The sequence below is a fragment of the Agelaius tricolor genome, unplaced genomic scaffold (genome assembly GCF_023055355.1).
Source record: "Agelaius tricolor isolate 1412-34295 unplaced genomic scaffold, bAgeTri1.0.p SCAF_15, whole genome shotgun sequence".
Taxonomy (NCBI): domain Eukaryota; kingdom Metazoa; phylum Chordata; class Aves; order Passeriformes; family Icteridae; genus Agelaius; species Agelaius tricolor.
Genome location: NW_027269275.1, coordinates 4858312 through 4872504, shown reverse-complemented (window position 1 = coordinate 4872504; position 14193 = coordinate 4858312). Strand labels below are relative to the sequence as shown.

At 40.9% G+C, this 14193-nt stretch overlaps 1 long non-coding RNA gene across 1 annotated transcript in view; it reads right to left on the bottom strand.

Annotated features, from left to right (window-relative positions):
- Positions 1–407: 407 nt before the first annotated feature.
- LOC139596208 (uncharacterized) overlaps positions 408–14193 on the bottom strand; it is a 182068-nt gene continuing 168282 nt past the window's right edge. Inside the window, exon 4 of the long non-coding RNA XR_011681274.1 lies at positions 408–2203. This is a non-coding gene — a long non-coding RNA (uncharacterized lncRNA). The remainder of the gene's footprint in view (positions 2204–14193) is intronic.

The window sequence follows — 14193 nt, the reverse complement described above, 5'->3', positions numbered from 1 at the left end:
TCTTGTGTAAGATTAATTTTAATACATTGAAACACCCATAAAAGAGTTGAATTCCTACTCATTGTGATAATTTTTGTGGGTGAAATAAAATATTTCCTGGCTTAGATTAGCCGTATTTTGTATGCATTTATCATGTTCAATGTTTTATTGGCTTAAAAATGTTTCTTGAGCTTCCTTTGCTGCCTGCTGGGTGATTTCACCACGGACAGACCTGCACAACCCTGGGGAGGTTTAACCCATTTGAAGGACACTGTTGGGACAAAGGTGTTTTCTTGCAAGGCAGATCTACTTCCATGAGGGAGAACAGAAATACAAACAAAATTGGATCTTTTGGTTTGTTTTGTTTGCTTTGTTTTTCTCTTGACCAGAATTAATAGAACAATCAGTAGAAGACAATGAAGTTTTCTCCCCTAACAGGTGCAAATTAGTCATTAAAATGCCAGAGTTTTTGGCTTTTTTAAAACTGCATTTTGATATTTTTTAGGCTAAATATAGGTCAGAAAATGAGATTTGCCTCATGGTACCTCTGTTTTTATTCCATTTTTAAAGGATTGCATTTGGATAAGAAATCTTTTTTAGTTCTTACAGACTTAGTTATTCTTTTTAAAGATTATAAAAAAATATTCTTGCAATTAAAAAAAAAAAAAAAACAAAAAACCAAGACACCCTTTCAGTCTTTATTTGAATTTAATTATCCCAGTAAGAAAATCTTTAATTTTAACATTTCCTTTTAAGGATGGAAGTCTGCTTCTGCAATTTAGAAGTATATCTTGTGAAGTAAATTTAAAACACCATCAGTGTACAGAAAGAGGCACATAATGAGGAATTCAGACACTTCTCTTATATTCTCTGATTTTTTTTGTTACTCATTTTCTCCTTACAAGATTGAAAATGGGAATAATATAATTTCATCTTTCTCCAGCACAGTCATTTAAATTTGTTAGGAGGCTCAGTTGTGTCTAAATACTGAACAGAAAGTGGGAGGAAAACTGACTAGACATAAAAATATTTAGTGAAAGCATTAAAAACCAAAACCAAAAGAACTTTGGTGAAAAGTTGAACTCCAAGAAAGGGATTTGGATTTTTGGAAGAAGCTAATAATGGGAACACAGCTAGAAAGGAGCTGGTTTTGTGAAGGAGGCTTTGGCTGACCTGCTCCCTGTCAGCCCATGGAATTTGTCTTGCTGTGCCTTTTGTCCATTCAGTTCCCTTCTGGCCCCAAACATGGCTCTCCCTTTACCCATCTGCCCACATTTAAGCCTTCAAATCCCTGCAAGATGCCCCTAATAGCAATATTTTTAAAAAGAAATCTTAAGACAAAATGTTTATTCTGTCTCTGGACAACCTGCTTCTTCTGATGATTTAATTTTCTCAGTGTCCAGATAATTTTTGTCCCTAAAATCATGGCTGAGTAAAAGCCATGAGGTTTAACCCTCTGTGTTGTTTTTCACCTGGGACTTACCCAGAGTGGTACACATGATACAGCAAATTTTAAATTGTACATAAGGAAACTGCCTGAGCTGCCACAGAAGCAATTCCTTTTCCATCTCGGTTAAAATTAAAAAAAAAAAAAGTAATAAAAGTGCACCCCTGTTCAAGCTGAAGTCTTAGCCAGTAAATTTGGAATAAACCCAAAATCACTATGATAGTTTTTCTTTGCCTTTGTGGCAGTATAAGAAGGATTAATGCACTGTATGGGCATACTAGATGATAATAAAATAGAATAATTAAAATCACTTCAACACATTGTAGATAAACCTTTGAAAATAAGTAAAAATTCAGCCTTAAGTATGAGAATAATTGGAAAGCATGAGTGTGAGTAACTTTTCCTAAGAAAAGCTACTTTTAAAATGCTCATTATCAGGGTGTAACAGAAGCAAGCCTGGCATTGCTGGAGATAATTTGCACAGAGGGACGAGAAATTGAAAAGGTGGAGAAGTCTGCAGAAGGTCAGGGGAGAAGATGATCCATCTATCACTTCTGCCACCATGCATCTCCCTTTGTTTCCAGAGAATAGGGTGACCCTAGAACGATGAGAACACAAATCCCTCTGCTCCTCCATTTCCAGTGGCTCAGCATCACCAGGGAAGTCTCTGTGATCACGAGCAGTTGTGTTTTGTGAGTGCTCATTGTCACAGCAAACACAACTCCTCTGCTTCAGCACAGGGCACTGAACGTTCCCATTCTGGCAGAGAGCAAATTGCTACAAAAAAAAAAAAAAAAAAAAAGAAAATAATTATATTTAATGCAAAATGAAATAATAATAAAATAATAATATATATGCAGGATCATCTCTTTAGCTGGTTTCTGTTATCCAGTTTCATGAAAAATCCTTTCTTAGGATTTTTCCTTGTGAGAAGCTGCAGTTTCAGTAACCAAAGTAAACAATGGTTATCTGCTGCTGTGGAATGCAACAGGTAAACCCATGATTGGTCTCTTGTGGGTGTTTGGATTTCCTGACCACTCATGGCAGAGCTGGCTCTTGCTCTGTCGGAGACACAGATCTTTGTTATTCATTCTTGTCTATTCTTAGCTTAGCTAGCTTCTGAAGAAACCTTTTCCTTTCTATTGCTTTTTAGTATAGTCTTAATGTAACATATATCATAAAATAATAAATCAAGCCTTCTGATCATGGAGTCAACATTCTCATCTCTTCTTCATCCTGAAAACCCCTGTGACCACGGTCACAATCCAGCACATCAGCTGTGAGTCCTGGGGCATTTTTTCAGTAGCTGAAGCAGCCACTGACAGCAAAGAGCCCACACAGAGCCTTTGGGTGCTGGAGCCAGAGCACTGGAGGAGTCCTGGGTCACCTCAGCCTGGAGGTGACAGACTCTGAACATGGAGGGCCAGGAAGAAGCCCTGCCCTGCTGCCAGTGCAGATGTGGATAAAGGGCAAGTGTGGGTTTGTGTTTCTCTGAAGAGCAGAAAAGAAATTAAAGCACAATTCCTTCTTAGACTTTTTTTTTTTTTGGACAGAAAATCTCAGAAACTGAGCAGCATCTTTGTTTTTTTTCTGTAGGGAAAATTGGTATACACGACACACAGTATGCTAAAAGTCACAAATAACATAACTGCTGATCATAATTAATATTAGAAGACACAAACAGACTTAAGAACTTGCACTAATCTGCTTTTCTAAGTGCTGGAAGTTGTTCTGTGCTTAATTAAGGGGTAGGATAATCTTGGCTTTATGGCTGTGCTGGAGCTGGGTAAGTGTTGAAGTCCCTATTCTGCCACATGCTTCCTTTATGATGTTACTCAGAGCACTTTTATGTCTATATTTTTGTGTTTGAAATTTGGACATAACAGATCCTTTCCTCACAAGAGCAAATATTGTGTCCTACGCTAATTTTATAGTGAATATTTATGGAGTAAAGCAGTTTTATTTCCACTGTATGTGGATCTGGGGAGACAAGGATTTTTGAATATTGGCAAATATTAAAAAAGAAATAAAATTAGAAAGAAGAAATAAAAAAATCATAAAAGCTCAGCAAACATTTGAAGGAGAAGCCAGAAAACTGATGGAATAGATTACAGCAAGGAAGGTAAGAAAAGGACAAACTGTTTAACTTTTTTCAAAAGGAGAATTTATCTTGTCTTGATGTCTAAGAATTTTCTGATTGCTCTTTAATTTGTGAAAAGTTTGAGGAGTTACAGTGAGTGGAAGGCAAACCCAGACTGATTCAGAGTGGAAACAGAGGAACTGTTTTAAAATGCTAGCAAGGAAATAATTCCTGACAGATTAGAATTTCTATCAGCTGGAATCTTTTAATGAAGGCTAAACAATGTTCTGAGCGAGATTTTATAGCTCAGCAGAACTGACAGACTTGATGCAAAAATTATTGGTCTGCGTGGTGAGGAAGGTCAGTGTGGACTGTCCCAAGGGTTCTTTCTGGCCCTGCAGCCCATAAATCTCAGAATTAATGTTTGTGGGTGAGGCTGCTCCCATAATGATGGGGGCATGGACACATGTGAGTTATGGGGCCTGGCTCAGGGTCTGGGCAGGGGGGTGGGTGAGAGGAGCTCCCAGAAAGCTCTCCAGGAACAGAGAACAGCTCATTGCTGCATTTCCCCACGTTAATTCTCTGAAGGGCATCTTGTGTTCTGTAATGACAACTTCTTGTGCATGACTGTGAATCCATCTGCTCTGTTCTCTGGGTTAGCTGATGAGGGAAAATTGGATTTGTTGGTACAGGGGGTTATGTCTTAAATGAGTGGTACAAAAATAGGTCACAAAACTGAGACCTAAGCTTGCTGTTTATTTATTTCTTTCTCTTATAATCAGCCCAGCTCCTGTATTTGAAAAGAATGGACTGTGTAGATTGCCTGCTCACAGATTTGGTCACATTTGTTAATATTTTCAAAGAAAAGGGAAAAATAGTTGTCAGCACTCAGGGTTCTGGATGGAGACGTGGCAGAATAATCCCTTCCCTGTTCCAGGAGCTGAGCTGCTGCAGAATTTATCAGGAATGTGGAAAATCTGGCAAATCCTCACTCCTGGAAGAATTCCAGGGAATTCCAGCTCCCAGGAATGCCCCATGCTGCAGGTGTCAGCACATCCTGCTGCTGCACAGGCAGGAGCAGCTCCAGGTGAGCTTTCTGATCCTTGGGTTCTCACTGTGGGCTTTGGTGTTCATGGAGATTTAGGAAGAAGTGAAAGATTTTCCCTAAGGATGGCATTTTCTCCTGGCAGCAGAGATAGCTGGGGGCTCCCTGTGCACCTGTGTGCTTTAGCCATGCACAATTATATGTTCAATTGGATAAGTAACTTCCCTGGAAATACTGTGAGTCTTAGTTTTCTTTCTTTTTTTTTTTTTCTTTTTCTTTTCTTTCTTCTTTTTTTTTTTTTGCTTTGTCTTTTCTTTCTTTTCTTTTCTTCTTTTATTTTTAAGCTTTACTCAAGCCATCACTCCAATACTTTATTTTAGGAGAAGAATGTTGCACATAGGGCAAAACCTACTACTATTATTATTATTATTATTATTATTATTATTATTATTATGTTATTATTATTATTATGTTTTTAATTTTTTTTATTATTTTCCTTTCTCCATGAGTAAAGGGTGTATTTTCTAAAATCCATTTGAGCCAAAAGAATCCTCTGTGCTTTTTTTGCCTTTTTTTTTCCTTTTGCTTTTTTTTTTCTTCATATGCTGCCTTGGAAATATTCTTAGAGTTCTATGGGATCTTGGGCATGGTGAAAATGGAAATAGTCAAATGACTGCTGTTAAAATTCAAGACATGATGAGTCCTCGTGTCTGTACAGACACTGACTTGGATTATTTGTATGTTCACTATGAACAGAACAGGCTGGAGCTGATTTTGGTATTGCATCATGCTGAGATAACCACTGATTTGGGTGAAAATAGCATTAGTGTACTGAATCATACCCCTCCTACTTTAAGTTATTCTTCTTTAAGAAGGTCTGTGGCAGAACTGGTGGCTCTTCATCATGCCCCCACTAGAAGCAACAGTTTAACACACAACAGGGGGAAAAATAAATGCATTTTCTCTGAGTTTTTGACTGCTCCAAGCCCTTGCACAGGGAAGGTCACACACACCTTCATCCATCCCTTACCTGCTGACATTTTTCAAGGCACACGTGGTGGTGCTGAGTGCTCCTGCCTGGGGCAGCAGATGTCCTTAGCTCACCTTCCAGGACAGAGCCTGCTCAGGAGGAGCTCAGCTCTGCCTTTTGGGAGAGGCTGAAAGCCCAGGGAGCAAACACCAGCACAGGCACATTCCCCTGGCTCTGCCTTCCCCTCACCTGGGCTCTGTGTTTGCTTTGCTCTGTTCCCATCTGTGTGGCACACTTGGAATTATTTTAAATTTCACTGCTTCCAGGAGTGGAAAGCACAAAACATGACAGGAACGTGTAAACCAGAATTCACTTCACAAAAGGCTCTGGGTGACTGATGTTCCTCTGCAGAGTACAAGGAACTGGCTGTTGTTCACAGTTTTAAAAAAGGACAAAAAATAGGTCAAACACAACCTTTGTTCCACTCCAAGTTCTTAGTAATATTAATATTGATAACTGAACCACAGTTTTAAACAAAACCTGATTTAAAACATAACATTGAAATAAGTATACTTAGTGAGAATATGTAAAATATTTTCCTAAAAATATTAATTTTCTTGAAAATGTTTCACATAAGCTCAAGCTTTGGTCAATTTGAGTAATTGCTTGGGTGGTCGAACTTTGTTGTGGGTGGAAGGAAGATTCTGTGTTGCAGCAGGTCAACAAGAACTGAAGGAGTCAAATAAATTGCTATCAAAAGTCACTTCAATTACTTTAAACAATGTCCCTCAAACTAAGAAAACTGGAGACCCTACTATTTTTAGGAGCTAAATTTCCCCTCCAACTCTTTTGTGTTCTTTCTGTTTTCTAACATCCCCTCACTAACATGCACACAGACATTGTGATTGTCCTTCTCTACTTCAAAATACATTACTTAAGCAGCTTATAACAGATGTAAAATCTAGGCAAGATACTGCATTATTCATTCCAGTCACTTGGAGTTATTGATTATGCCATTTGGAGGTATTTCTGCACTTGCTTTTTTTCCTTCTCCCTCCTAGGCTGATAATCTAGAAAATAAAAATGAACAAGGAAAAGGAAGAACATAGTCTAGGTTTCATTTTCATTTCTTTGTTAAATTCAATAGCACTCTAATGAGGCTTTTGTTTTCCTTCCCAGCACTCCCATTTCCATACCCTGCACGTGGCCATCCCTCAGAGCAGCCTGGCTGCACACATCGTGTCAGCCTTGCCTTGATATGAAGGTGCAGAATTTTCATTCATAGAGGCATGGCGGGATTTTTCCTTTAGAAATGCCAAACTGAATGAAAAATACTCTTTAGAGAGTTAGAAAATAATGAATGATTGGCATTTGGTGTACAATTTCTTATTCTAGTGAGAGTTTGGCATGCCATTCATTGGGAAATTCAGAGCATTGAATGACATCCACATTTACCAGCTGGGCTGTCAAGGCATAGTGTGTGTCAACACCTTTGCAGGATATCACTTGAAGCCTAATTCCTCTTGTTTGTGGACATCTGATTTGATGCTTCTGAATGAAATATTGTATATATTTTCTTCCCACTCCCAAACTGTTCGTGTCACTAAAGCTACAGCTTGGTCTCTTTACCCACAGAGGGTTTTTGTATGTGGGAATGGGGAAATCCATGGAAGCACAAGTTATTAATTCCATGAGGTTTTCCTGAGCTCTCTCACATCCCTTAAGGAAATATGGATCTTATGGCATCTAACTACCAGGAGCTGGCTCAGGAATGAGGAGTTCCCTTCCTCAGGATTCCATCCTAACAAAGGGCTGCTGTCATCTGAGCAGTCAGTGCTGACCTGTTTGTTCAGACAAAACCCTCAGCAAGCTGGTGGATTGTAATCCACACCACACCATGTGGAATAGTTGATCTGTTTGACCAGGATGAAGAAATGGGCTGAGAAAAACTTCCCTGTGGTTAACCAAAGACAAAACACCTTTCTGTGCCTGGGGTGTGACAAAAGGTGTGGCACAGGAGGTGAGCTATCAGAGGACACCTCTGCATGGAAACTTTGATAACATAGTCCCAAGTGTGGGTGAGAGAGAGATGAACACTGATTTTCCAGTACTTTGTGGACACCAGTGGCCCCTGAGATATCACACTAAGCATTGCTTGATGTTTGAAATGCATAAATGGTGGTTAAGGTTTTATCATACCAGTACATCCCAGCACCCTGCAGTGCTGGAAAGAACCACAAAATCCAGTTCAGCTGTGTTCTTTCAGTGTCTGCTGTGCTCCTTGTGACAGGGTGGCTCACAAATGAACCCATTTCACCCTCTATTGTTCCCCTTTCTGCAGGTTCTCTCTGCTCTCTAAGCAATACATTTTTTGTTGCAGTGTAATCCCTCAGCTTGTTGCCCTACTCACCACAGCTTGGTGAGCAGATTGAATTCTCCATTCAATGGGTTTTTTTTCTGTCAGCTGTGTTTCTCAGTCCCTGATCTTTTTTTTTTTTTTTTCCCTCACTTCTGGGTTCTCTCAAATTCATTTGTGTCTCTCCAAGTGTGTTTCCCAAAAGTGGACTTAAATTAACTGAGGACTTGTGAGTGCTGAGCTGAGCTCAGAGATTTCTCTCTGTGTCCTGCAGGTCAGAGTTTTGCTTATAATCCCAGTATGGAGTTTCCTTTTGTGCAACACATAAGTGATGATTCATGTCCAGCTTGCAACCCACTGTAACTCCCAAATCCCTTCTTATGAAACTGCTATCCAAGCACTTCACTATGTGGTGATTTATCTAGATTTTGGAATAACAGAATGAGTGGTGACCACAGCTGCCTGGAATAGGTTTCATTCTTGGCCATGGACCATCTAAATAAATATCTTTAGAAGGCTGTAGCAGCTGCTTGTTAGAGCAAGTAGCCAAGAACTAGAAAAATTCTGAGATCAAATCCTAATTAAACTCCTGACTTGCTGCATGACCTTGGGTGGCTGCACTCTTTGTGCAGCCAGGAGCCCCAGATCAAAACCTCTGCAGTGAAGTCTCTGAAGAGAGATTTAAAAAGCTGTACAAAGCAGAACCCATGTCCATCACCAGCAGTAACATTCTATTGGTATTGTACTCCTAACCTAACCCCTGACACTCAAAGCAAAATAGAGCTGTACCTTCCTCTATTCCTCTTGTGCTTATTTGTTTGTATTGCTTTGTATCTGCATTTTGATCAAAACAGATCCATCCACACAGGATTACAGACAGCAGAGCTTTGCACATCTGATTACCTGTTTATCACACAGAGATGTGGACATTTTTTGGTGCAGCTGGTGTAAGAGGATGCATTTTTGTCAGGAAGTCCGCTGGCTGTAGTGCTCTGTGTCCAAGCTTCAACACAGCAGCTTTACTGCTCAGCTTTTCCCTAATAAACACTAAGTTCTTGACTTAAGTCAGGCTGTGTGCAGGAGGCTAATGACTTTGGGGCAGCTGGGAAAAATTGGAGCTGAATGACTGCAGTGCTGCCTGCCTGTGAAACTGGAGCTGCAGGGGGAAAACAAGAGCTGGGATATGTGCTTACAAAAGGGAAAAATCAAAGCACAGTCTTTGCTTGCAGTTTGCCAAGGACCTTGTCTGGAATGTGTTTTAAATGCTACCCATTCATCCAAACAAAGCTGTGCTGTGCCAGTTTGCACAGCACCAGTTGGCACATTGGGCAGCTGAGCTGATGGGAGCTGCCTGTGAAGTCTGCAGGATTCCCAGCCCCAGGGGAGAGCCAAATGCAGGCACAGCAGCCTCCCTGCAGCTCTGGGCAGCTGAAGGCCTGCAGTGCATCCCAGGTGATGGATCTCTGCAGCTGGGCAGTGACAGGGATTCTTCTCCTGGGAAGCTGAGAAGCCTCAGAGAAAAATGAAAACAATAATTACCTGCTTGCTTCTCCTGTGTTTTGCTGCTTTGGAATGTGGTTTGGAGATTGTTTATCCAACTGGTCATTGTTTCATTGGTTTCATGTGAATTGTTTTTACTTAATGACCAATCACAGTCCAGCTGTGTCAGGGCTCTGAAGAGAGTCACAGGTTTTTCATTGGTATCTTGTTAAGCCTTCTGTCTGTATCCTTTCTATATTCTTTAGTATAATATAATATAATAATAATATAAATGCCTTCTAAGGACATGGAGTCAGATTCATCTTTCCTCCCCACAACGGGGGACCCTGAAAATACCACAGGGCAGTGCTGAACCTCCCCAGACTGAAGGAGATATTTCTGTTGTACATTTGGAGAGCTCACAGAGATGCCCCAAACAGGGAGGAGTCAATGCAACTTGAAATGTCCAATCATTCTCAGGGCCAAATCCCATCGTGCCTGAACAGCATTGCTGCAAGAGTGGCACCTTCCCATTGGGTGGAATGCTGGTAACTGTGGAAATAATAGATGTGCACCTCTGAAAGAGCACAAATTCAGTTAATTTTATGCCCCTCAAGCAATTATGGGGTGAGTGAATAAATAAGACATGCCAGCTTTAAAACATTTCTCAAACAATGTAGAAAGAGAGAGGAAGGAAGTGAGAGCAGGGAGGATGAGTGTGAAGGCAGGCACTGTTCCTTTATCAGCTCTGCAGGTGCCTGAGGTGGTTGCTTGGCTGGTTGGTTTTTGGCAGGGTGAGCTGTTTGGTATTTTTCCATGTGTTGAATGGTACCTGGTGGTCACTGTCATGGTGCTGTGGGAACCCATGGAGGTGCTGAGGGCACTGGAGCTCCTCCCCTGTAGACCAAGCTGGGAGAGCTGGGGCTGCTCAGCCTGGACAGGAGAAGGTTGTGTGGAGACCCCACAGCTCCTTCCAGGGCCTGAGGGGCTGCAGGGAACCCAGAGAGGGACAATTCCTCAGGATCTGCAGTGCCAGGAGCCAGGGAATGGCTGCCAGTGCCAGAGGGCAGGGCTGGCTGGGATCTTGGCAATGAGGAATTGTTCCCTGGCAGGGTGGGAGGCCCTGGCACAGGTGCCCAGAGCAGCTGGGGCTGCCCCTGCATCCCTGGCAGTGCCCAAGGCCAGGCTGGACACTGGGGCTGGAGCAGCCTGGGACAGTGGAAGGGGTCCCTGCCATGGCAGGGGTGGCACTGGATGATCTCTAAGGTCCATTCCAATCCAGGCCATTCCATGACCATGTGCAGAAGAAAAGTGCTCAGCCAATCTGCTGTACTGGAGGTGGATGGTTTGTGCAGAGGTCTGCCTGTGCAGAGTTCAGTTGTATAACTGGTTATGTAACACAGTTCATCTGTAGCAGTAGAAAATTATTAGTTCCCTCCTTTTCAACCTATTTTATCCATCAAGTAAGGAGCTCTTATAGAACTCTACAGAATCATGTTCTGTGGATGATTTCAACATAATTTTTGTGACAGCAATTAAAGCTTGACATGAAAACATATTTTTAATGCTTATAGCATGAACTTGGGCAACTGAGCTAACGAAAAATGATGTTATTCATTGAATTGTATGAAATTTATTAAAAATGAAAATTTCACCTGAAACCTCTCTTCAGCATCTCACAGTGTGGGTAGTGTAGTAATAACTATTTCTCATCCAGTTCAAGAATCTGACGCTGAATTTTCCTTGCTATTAAGCTGAAAACACTTTCAAAATGTTGCTGTCACTGCATTTAATACTCAATTTATGGCAGTTGCTATCACTTGTAATGTTCTTAGAGAATATTGTTCTATCACTTGAAGGAACACTACTGCAAGCCTCACAAATAGCTGGTGGCACTATTTATCATTCTTTTCCATATGCACCACTGAAGAGTTTTCTCTAAAAGAGTCAGTTCCTTTCCCAAGCTGGGATTAAGGCCTCAGGAAGCCTCTTGGCAAACCCACAGCTTCTAAGGATATATTTAATATGACTCAAGATAAGAGCATGTGATAATATATCTCTAAGAGCAGGTATCATGCAAAATACTTTAATGGCAGATGTAAAGCACAGAGATCCCACACAAATAATGCTGAGAGTCCAGGTGGGTGTGCACAGCTGAGGGATGATCTAAACACCTAAACACAGCCTGCCTGCAAATATTAGAGAATTTCTGGGCAAAACATGGATGAGAGGGAAGGTCCTCCCTCAGTGCATCCCCCAGAGTTAACAATGAGAGGAACAGTGGATTTGTCTTTACAAACAAGCTGTGGGTCTGCTGGGAGATAAAACCAGCACTGGGAGATAAAAGAAACAATGGGAAGGATTCCACTAATTGATGAATGGAAAATGATATTTGCTTTTACAAATAAACTTTAGGTTTGCTGATAAATGAAATTAGACATTGAAAGATGAAAGAAACAATGGGGAAGAAAAACCCCTAAATTCCATAAGAATTAAAAATTAAAAGGGAGGGTTATACCTTAGAGGGAAATCTTTGGTATCAGGTGTATCAGGAAGTCTGAACCTCTCAAGGACCTCAGCCAAGGGGGAAAGAGAGAAGGGAAATGTGGCTGGAAATTGGGATAAAAAGGGAGGCTGCGTCCTCCAAAAATTGGAGACCCCAGGGCAATGCCCCATGGCCTCTCCCTCTATTCAAATAAAGAAAAAGGACTCCTCTGTCTTCTTTTTGGACATAAACCTCTGATGTTTGTGGATTAATTTTCCCAACAACAAGAATGGGAAATTATTGAGAAATAAAGCTGTTCCATCAGGAAAGCTGACTTCCAACAAGAGCTGCTAGTGCACAGCCTTTGTAGAGTCCACTCTCCCATGGAGTTTTCTTGCTGCTCTGTTTGGCTGTTTCTATCACTGATTCCTCAATCACAATAAAAGCAGCAATTCCAGAGTCAGCTTACATAGATCCAAACATCAAAGCTGACTGAAGGATGTGAATGTCAAAGAGGTTGGAGTTTAGCATTTTGTGCATTTGGAACCCCTCATGAATACCTTGCAGGCAATTGTAGAATCTCATAGTTCTTCCAAACCCAGCAGTGACTGTGGGTCCTGGCTTTTGGCTCTGGCTTTTACTTCAGTTAGTAATTTTTTAGAATGAAATTCACAGGTTTTCTTCCATCTGAAAAAGAATCAGCCTCCTCAATTCTGTTTCCTGTGCTAGTTATCTGAAATTTAGCAGGTAAAAAGATATTAACTGAACGTAGAAAAATTGTTTTGCAGCAGAAAGGACACAGAATGCTTTCCAGTTTATGTACACAGTAGGAAATAATATGTTATTCAAGGCAATTGCCTTCCCCTTGTTTCAAAAACTCAGCAATGAGGCTGATGTAAACAATATGTAAAGACAACTGAATTTTAAACAGAGGCAGGTTTTCTGGAACACCTATTTAAGGCAGTGTGCATAGCAATTGCTCATCATCTCTCAGGATCTGACCCCTTATGTGAACTGTAAAACTCAAAAATGCACAATAGGCACAGAAAAATAAAACAGAAAACAGGAGGTCTGGTACAGTGTGGAAAAAGAACAGCACTCTGCTAATAGGGCTGAGCAGAAGAATGTGCTTTCACTCCAGCTGATCTGTCAGAAATCACAGTACACCCAATGCTTTCCCTGATTCCTGTGAACAATGTGAGATTCTGAACTCCAGCGAGTGCCCATTGCTCATTGTTCTCCCAAACAGCCACGCACGGCTCTGTTCCATCCAGCCCAGATGATCACAGATGGGGTTGAGTGGAGAATTTCTAAACTGTTTATGCTAGCAGCAGCTGATAACCGAATAAAACGTGTCCAACTGCTTTCAGGACCAAGCACTTCACTGGAACACAAAGGCAAGCGTTTGAGCCCATTTGCAGCTTGCAAACTCCCCCTGGAAGACAGCTGCCTCAAGAGAATTGTTTCCATGCAGAGTTAGTGGCACTAAGGAGTGCCCCTCTTCCTCTACCCTCAAAAGGCTTGAAAGCTGAGGACTTGATTTTTAATCTTTACCCAGGTATTTTATGTGCATCTGACCAACATTTGGCCCATTAAAGTAAACAGGGCATTGTCATTTAATAGAATCAAGATTACTTGAAAATCCTCTTGACAGCAATTGAGAGCAGCAATTCCCAAACATCTCTCAGCCTTTGATTGAATCTGAATTGGAAGAATATCAAATGGGTCTATTTAGAGATTAAGTAGAGACTAAAGCCACACTTAGATGCTATTCTCTAGTCCTGGATACATAAATAGGACTTGTCTTCCTTTAATTCACCTTTTGAAGTTGGGTTCCTGCTGCCTTGGAGAAGGCAGAGAAGTTCTGGGAGATTAAATTGGGAATGGAGCTAAGAAGGAAACTTTTCTTTACAGAAGGTTGAGATAGACATTTTATTTCATCCTCCTGACATCCATGGCTCAGCTCCAAAGGCTTGGGGATGTTTAGAGCCAGGCAGATGTGGCAGATCTTGGGTTAGTGGTTTTTTATTTGGTTTTCATATTATTAGAGGAACCTTAATGAAAGCCAGAGCTTTTTTTCTTTTTTTCTTTTCTTTTTTTTTTTTTTAATAAACTTATTACAAGTTTTGTCTCAATACAGTATTAAAGCCTCATTTTTTCCTTAGAAAACAGTAAAGAATACACTTTTTTTTGATTTTTGGAATTCAGATGGTTGTGATCTACTGTCTTTGAGTGTCAGCCTAAACAGCAGGAGCAGCAGGTCAGGAGGCAAGGGGAGTGTGTACAATAATTGTTGCTCATATTCAGGGATGGTCACACTCTGGAAATGCATGGGACAAGCTCAGAATACAA